This window comes from Nannospalax galili, unplaced genomic scaffold (assembly GCF_000622305.1).
Source record: "Nannospalax galili isolate Female #2095 unplaced genomic scaffold, S.galili_v1.0 scaffold627, whole genome shotgun sequence".
In the NCBI taxonomy this organism is placed as follows: Eukaryota; Metazoa; Chordata; class Mammalia; order Rodentia; family Spalacidae; genus Nannospalax; species Nannospalax galili.
The window spans coordinates 1,388,493-1,397,011 of NW_008355786.1; the positions used below are offsets into that span (position 1 = coordinate 1,388,493).

The 8,519-nt window shown below is 40.6% G+C and overlaps 1 pseudogene; it reads right to left on the reverse strand.

Moving 5' to 3' along the window:
- The window catches only part of LOC103750359, a 71,258-nt pseudogene extending 63,091 nt beyond the window's left edge, over nt 1-8,167 (reverse strand).
- Nucleotides 8,168-8,519: the final 352 nt, after the last annotated feature.

The window sequence follows — 8,519 nt, forward strand, 5'->3', positions numbered from 1 at the left end:
AAGAGATATTTTATTTTTTTTGCAGCTATTGTGAAGCGCAATGTTTTCATGTGCTCTTTCTCCAATTGTGTGTTATTGGTATATAGAAAGGCTACTGATTTTTGTAGATTGATTTTCTAACTTGCCACCATGCTGATTGTGTTAATCAGTTTTAGGAGTTTTCTGGTGGAACTTTTGGGATCTCTTAGGTATAGTATCATATCATCTGAAAAAATGGGGAGTTTGACCTCTTGTTTTCCAATTAGTACTCATTTAATTTCTTTCTTCTGTCTTATTTCTCTAGTAAGAGTTTCAAGCAATATGTTGAAAAGGAGTGTAGATAGTGGACATCCTTGTCTGTTTCCTGTTTTTAATGGGAATGCTTCCATTTGTTTTCTCAATTTAGAATGATGTTGGCTGTGGGTTTGTTGTGTTTAATTACGTTGAGGTACATTCCCTCCAGTCCAATTCCCTCTAGGACTTTGAACATAAATACATGCTGAATTTTTTCAAAAGCCTTTTCTGCATCTATTGAGGCGACAATGTTGTTTTTGTCTTTCAGTCCATGTATATAATTAATGTTTATTGACTTGCATATATTCAACCATCCCTACATCTCTGGAATAAAGCCTACTTGATCATGATGAATGATCTTTTTGATGTGTGTCTGTATGTTGTTTGCAAGTGTTTTCTTGAGAATTTTTGAATCTGTAGTCATTAAGGATATGGATATACAGTTTTCTTCTTTGGTTGTGTCTTTACCCAGTTTGGGTATTAGAGTGATGCTGGCTTCAGAGAAGGAATTTTGGAGTTCTCCTTCTATTTCTGTATGTTTGGATAATTTAAGTGGTATTGGTTGGGGGTCTTCTTTGAATGTCTGGTAGAATTCTGCTGCAAATCCATCTGGGCCTGGGCTTTTTTTAGTTGGGAGGCTTTGTATTACTGTTTCAATTTCCTTATATGTTATGGGTCTTTTTAAACTGTTGATCTCTTCTTGGTTTAACTTTGGTGCTTCCCATGATTTTAGATATCCATCCATTTCAGGTTTTCAAATTTAACAGGATGTAGGCTTTAAAAATATTCCCTTATGATGTTCTGGATCTTGTTGGTGTCTGTTGTGATGTTTCTGATTTCATCTCTGATTTTGTTGATTTAGAGTTGCTCTTTATTTCTTTTGGTTACCTGGGCTAAAGGCCTTTCTATCTTGCTTAGCTTTTCAAAGAACCAGCTCTTAGATTTATTGATTCTTTGTATTGTTTTCTTTGTTCCTATTTCATTAATTTCTGCTCTGATTTTTGTTATTTCTTCTTTTCTGCTGGGTTTGGGTTTCCTTTGTTCTTGCCTTTCCAGCATCTTGAGTTGCAGTTTTAGGTCATTTATTTGGGCTCTTTCTAATTTTTTGATGTAAGCACTTAGAGCGTCAAACTCCCCTCTTAGGACTGCTTTTAAATTGTCCTAGAGATTGTGTTGTGTTGTATGGTCCCTTTCATTGAATTCCAGGAATTATTTTATTTCTTTCTTAATTTCTTCTTTGACACTCATTGTTTAGGAGTGTGTTGTTTAATCACCAGGAGTTCATGTGTGACTAGGGCTTTGTCCAAAGTCCAGTAAATTTTGAGCTTTATTTCATTGTGGTCAGATAGAATGAATGGAATTATTTCAATTTTTTTTGTATTTGTTGAGGTTTGTTTTGTGTCCCAGTATGTCATCAATTTTTGAAAAATTTCCACAGGGTGCTGTGTAGAAAGTGTGTTCTTTGGTGCTTGGGTGGAATATTCCAAAGATGACTCCTAGGTCCATTTGATCTACAGTATCATTTAATTCAGATGTCTCTATTTTTATTCTTTGTCCATTTGTCCTGTCTAATGGTGACAGTGGGGTACTGAAGTCCCCTACTATTACTGAGTTGTGGTTAATCTGTGTCTTAAAGCCCTTTAGTGCTATTTTTATTAATTTGGGTGCACCATAGTTTGATGCATATATGTTCAGGACTGTAATATCTTCTTGGTTAATTTTTCCTTTGATCAGAATGAAGTGACCCTCCTTATCTTTTCTGATTAGTTTTACTTTGAAGTCTATTTTGTCAGATATTAGAATTGCAACTCCTGCTTGTTTCTTAGTGCCATTTGCTTGGAATATTCTTTTCCATCCTTCTACCTTAAGGTAGTGCCTGTCCTTGAAGGTAAAATGGGTTTCTTGATGACAACAAAGGGATGGATTTTGTTTCTTAATCCATTCACTTAGCCTGTGTCTTTTGACTGGATATTTCAGTCCATTGATGTTTAAGGTTATTATTGAAAGATATGTATTGGTTGCCATCATTGTGATTGCTGTTTGTGTTCTCTAATTTTGTGTTTTGTAGTATTTTTTTTTGTTGTTGACCTGGGGTAAATTTATTTCTCTCTCTGCTCTCTGTATTGCTTCAAGTATTCTTTGAAGGGCTGGTTTGTAGACATGTATTCTTTTAGGCTGTTTATGTCATGGAAGATTTTTCTTTCCCCCTCAATTATAATAGACATTTTTGCTGGGTAAATATGGGTGTGCGGGTTTCACGGATCACCAGCTGCTGGGCGTGGCGCCGGTCTCCCACACGTCGCTGGAGTGCCGCGGGTCCCGCGGGCCGCATCTGCTGTTTGGGTCCCTGGCTCTCTGCATTGTTGGCGGGTCCCTGCTTCTCCGTGTTGTTGAGGCTCTCTGCTACCAGGGCTGGCCTGGTCGGGTTCTGTTTCAATTCCCACCGTGCACTCTCTCTGTAAGTTCGGGACCCGTTGGCCACCAGGTCACGAGGGGAGGTGTGAGAAACAGCAAAAGCTGGATTTCTGTGAGTCGTGGTTTACGAAGAGATAGCCCTCTCTGGGAAGGCTGGATCGTAGGCAGTAAGACACAGAACTCAGCTCAGTCAGTGGTACAGCTCCTTTATTCTGTGACTGAGCTCGGCTCAAGGTCTTAGTGATTCAGCCCCGATTATTGAGGGAAAACCAGGATACTTTATACTGTGGGGGTGGTGGTAAAAGCCTTAGCTGATAGGTACTTTTAGGATGCCTCATTTACATGTGGTGGTGGGCTCCTGCCAGGCTGCCAGACTGTCTGAAAATCACACAGGAAAACCTGGCAGTTTCAGAGCCGGAGACCATGTTTCTGTGATGGCTATTTCAAAAGATGAGTCAGGAAGATGCTGGGAAGGCACCCTGCTGATAAAAGGAGTCTCTGCATATGAAGCCAAGCCCATGGGCTATCCAGACATGGAGAGACTGCTACTTTACACAACAGGGGTCCCCAACAGGTAAAGTATTCTGGGCTGTCATCTCTTGTTATGTAGAACTGGAAATATGTTGGTCCAGGCTCTTTTAGCTTTCGTAGTTTGGATTGATAAGTCAGCTGTAATTCTGATGGGTTTTCCTTTGTATGTAACTTGTTTTTCTTTTGCTGCTTTCAGTATTCTGTCTTTGTTCTGTACATTTAGTGTTTTTACTATGACATGTTGTGGGGAGTTCCTTTTCTGATCCTATTTTGTATTCTATGTGCTTTCTGTATTTGTATGGGGATGTCTTTCCTTAATTTCAGGAAATTCTCTTCTACAATCCTGTTTAAGATCTGGTCAGTACCATGAACCTGAAATTCTTCTCCTTCCTCTATTCGTATGATCCATATATTTGATCTTTCCATGGTGTCTTGCATCTGTTGCATATTCCATTCCTGTGTTTTTAAATTTTTTTCATAATCTTTGCTTGAGTGGTCCAATTCTTCAACTTTATCCTCCAATGTTGATATTCTGTTTTCCATTTCATTCATTCTGGCAGTGAGTCTTTTCCCTGTTGTTTCAAGTTGGCTTATTGAGTTTTACACTTCCTTTTTCATTTCTGCCTGAGTTTTCTTCAATGTTTCTATCTCTTTTGTGAATTCATTCAGAAGTTTACCCATATCTTCTTTTAGCTCTTTGATTTATTTGTGTGTTCTTTAAATTCGTTGAGTTCCTTGATTATGTTTATGAGTGTTGTTTTTAATTCAGGGTCCTGGGTTATCTCTAGAGGGTTCTCCTTGTAGAATTCTTGTACAGGACTGGTGGAGTTTGGTGGGGACATAATGGGGGAGCTTTCCATTTTATTATCTTTTCTTTGTGATTTTTGTCCTGTGAATTTCATTGTTTATGATTCTGATATGAGAATTAAGTTGAAGCATGCTTCTGTTTGTATTATCAGGGTGCCTAGGTCCTTTCATTATTGGTTATGTAAATCTGCTTGGTACATGTTTCAGGTTCTTTTAGGTTTTATTTTGGAGGGAACTGATGGCTTCAGATCAGCTATTCAGGTGTACCCACAGAAGCCCAAGTCATGTTCCAGTCAGGTACACTGAGGCTTCTTTCTAAGGTTTGGAGCCCTATTAACAGAAACTCAGAAAAAATTGGGGAAATTCCCTGAGGGGGGCTGTTTTGGGACTCTCAGTTCATCTGCTGTGTTCTCAGCCCCTATGCCAGAGAGAGGCCAGAATCTGGTGCTCTCTGTTGGTGTGCTGAGATCACAGCCACCACACCTATGGAGGTCAGACCCCACCCTCTCAGGCTGTCTGCTAGGATCTCAGCATTAACCTACCAAAGCCAGGTCTGCCCTGGGGTCTTGGGAGGGGCCTCACTAAATTCTAGGTAGGGGGTTGGGTATGGCACAGTTAGGGGAAGTTCACCACCTTGTGGAGGCAGGATCCAGACCTCTCAGCCAGTCCCCTGTGTTCTCAGACCTTATGCTAGAGGGAGGCCAGAACCCAGTACTCTCTTGTGGTCTGAAGCTACACCAATCACAAAATTATTTTTTTAAGAAAGTTCATTGCACTCACACCCTGTTATCCTTCTAGCTTTGGGCATAGGCCTGATTTTGCTCTCAGCACCTCAGATTTCTGTACTACCCTCTTAATCCATACTGTCCAATGTGTCCTGATCCCCTGAACTCAGACCAGCTCAAATTTTTGGTCGTTCCTTAGAGTCTTCAACAGGCTGTCCCCACCCCAACTACCTTGGATTAGGGAGACCAGTCTTCCTCCCTGGTAAGTCTGATCCTACCCATTGGACATTGCCTTCCTTATAGCCAGAGCACCTACAATCTCCCTTACTCCACAGCCTGTTCTGCTTATAGCCTTGGGCACAGGCCCACTTTTGTTCTCAGCACCCCAGATCTTTGGACTACCATCTTAGTGTGAACCCACCCATTTCATCCTGATTCCCTTGCACTTAGTGTAGCTCAATTTTTCAGTCTTGTTCCTTATTGCCTTCACAGACTGTCCCCATCCCCAACTTGCCTTGAATTATCCACATCAGCCTTCTTCCCTGTAAGTCTGATCCTGCCCACTGCTTGACTCCTGAGCAACTCCAATCTCTAAGACCCCACACCCTGTTCTCCTTCTAGCCTTGGACATAGGCCCCTTTTGTCTTAGTGCCTCAGATCTCTGGACTACCCTCTTTGCTCCCTGTGTTGGTAACCTCTCCAAATTGTGCCCTGCCAATCCACCTATACTGGGGTCATCTGAAATTCCTCCCACTGCTGCAGGGCTAAGCTTCCCTGTCCATTAGTAGGGGACCAGACTTTGGCAGACTGTCCAAGATCACCTGAATCCAGTCTCTGCCTAACAAGCTTCCCAAATTTTGTTGTGCCTGCTGGCAAGAACGACCAGACCTTAGGAAGAGGCCTGAGAGCATTTGATTCTCACCTGACTTGGGCCTCTGCCAGAACTACTGAGTAGCTGAACTAGAGCCATCTAGTCCTTCCAATATAAAATCAAAGTAGAGAACCTGAAGCCTAGAACAACAAGCTTTTCATGCCCAATAAGAAAACAAGGCACATCAAGTATAGAAATAAAAACAAACTTCACTCAACAAAGGAACACTTGAGTCTCACACTAGAATCACAAACAACAATAGAAACCACATGCAAAAATCACAATGAAAAAATAATACAAAAAAACCAAAATATGTCTTCATCAAACACCACCAGTTCTACAGAAAACTTTTACAACAAGAGCCCCTAGAGATAACCCAGGACACAGAATTTAAGAGAACAATAATAAATGTCATCAAAGAATTCAGAAAATTTAAAGAAAACAAATCTTAAAAACTAAAAGAAGATGGAGATAAACTTCTGACTGAATTCACAAAAGAGATAGAAGTATTTAAGAAAACTCAGGCTGAAATGAAGAGGGAAGTGAAACACTCAATAACCCAAATAGAAATGGTAGGAGGAGAAAGCCTCACCAATAGAATGAATGAAATGGGAAACAGAATATCAAGACTGGATGAAAAAAATTGAAGAACTAGACTACTCAAGTAAAGATTATGAAAATTTAAAAAAAGGCCAGGCATGGTGGTGCACGCCTTTAATCCCAGCACTTGGGAGGCAGAGTCAGGCAGATCTCTGTGAGTTCAAGGACAGCCTGGTCTACATAGTAAGTTCCAGGACAGCTGGGGATACAGGGAGACCCTGTCTCAAAAAGACCACACACAAAAAAGCAGAATGGAGCATGCAGGAAATAAGGGACACCGTGAAAAGATCAAATTTACTCATCATAGGTATAGATGAAGGAGAAGAATCTCAGGATAATGCTATTGATCAAATCTTCCACAGGATTGTGGAAGAAAACTTCCCCAAATTAAAGAAAATAGAAGCATGTAGAACACCAAGTAGACTGTACCAGAAAAGAAACTCCCTACCACATATCAAAGTAAAAACAGTAAATGTAAAGAACAAAGAGGAAATACTGAAAACTTTAAAAAAATAACAACCACCCCCAAAACAAAACAAAAAACAATGAAAACCCCCACCATCACCACCACCAAAAACCAAAACCAAAACAAAAACCCAAGTCATAAATAAAGGAAAACCCATCAGAATTATGGCTGGCTTTTCAATGCAAATTATAAAAGCCAGAAGACCCTTGACCAAAGTATTCTCATTTGTAAATGAACATAGATGCCAACAGAGGATACTTTACCCAGCAAAAATGTCTATTATAGTTGAAGGGGAAAGAAAAATCTTCTACAACATGAATAGGCTGAAAGAATTCATATCCACAAAACCCAAAGAATTCTTGAAACATTGCAAAGAGCTGTCAAAAAGAATGACTATACCTAGGGTACAACAGAAAGAAGCTAAATGAAGGTATAAATGTGTAAACACAAAGTTAGACCAAGAATACAAGCAGAAAATAAAAAGATGGGAACCAATGAATATCTTTCAATAATAACTTTAAATATCAATGGACTGAACTCTCCAGTCAAAATACTAGTTGAATGGATTAAGAAACAAATTCCATCTTCTTGTCTGCAAGAAACCCATCTCACCTTCCAGGACAGACACTACCTTAAGGTGAAAGGATGGAAAAAAAATATTCCAAGCAAAGAAGAAGCAGGAGTTGCAATTCATTGCAATTCTAATATCTGACAAAACAGACTTCAAACTGAAACTAATCAGAAGCGATAAAGAGGGTCACTTCATTCTGATCAAAGGAACAATTAACCAAGAAGATATTACAGTCATGAAAATATATTCACCAAACTCTGATGCCCCCAGTTTCATAAAACAGTACTACAGGACTTTGAGACACAGATTAATGCCAACTCAGCAGTAGTAGGGGACTTCAGTATCCTACTGTCTCCATCAGACAGGTCAACTGGACAAAAATAAACAGAGAGACATCTAAATCAAATAGACCTAACAGACAGCTACTGAATATTCCACTCAAGCAACAAGGAATATACTTTCTTTTTAGCACCCTATAGAACTTCTCCAAAATTGACTACATACTGGGGCACAAAACAAACCTGAACAAATTTTAAAAAACTGAAATAATTCCATGCTTTCTATGAGAACACAATGTAATAAAGCTTAAAATCAACAATGGAAGAAGCCCCAGTAACTACAGAAACTGTGGAGATTAAACAACACACTCCTGAATGATGAGTGGGTCAAAGGAGAAATTAAGGAAGAAATAAAAGTATTCCTGGAATTAAATGGAGAGGACTACAGAACCCAACAAACCTCTGGGACACTTTAGAAGCAGTCCTAAGAGGGAAGTTTATATACCTATATTAAAAAATAAAAAGAAGGAGCTGTCTTGGCCTGGTCCTTACCCCACCTTCCTTTGCATTCCTGGGCTGCACAGCTGATGGCTGTCTGGTGCCAGCATCTTTCATGGGTAAGTCTTGCATGCCTGACTCCCGCAGCCTCATTCACCCTCCCAGCTTCCCCATTCCATCTCTCCTCCTGGCCTGGGTACTGGACCATTTCTTGTCTTGGCACCCCAGATCCCTGGGATGACATCTTGGCCCAGAGTCCACACTGCTTCCTGATCCTTTGCATCCAGACCAACATAGTTCCCCTGTGGTCCTCAGGAGCCCTCTGGACCTGGTCCTGCCCCCACCTTTGCATCCCGGGAGCCTGGCCACAAGTTCCTGGTGCCAGCATCTTTCCTGGGCAAGTCCCGTGGTTACCACTGCACTTTGACTCCCCCAGCCTCATTTACCCCCCCCCCCAGCTCCCCAACCCCATCTCTCTTCCTGG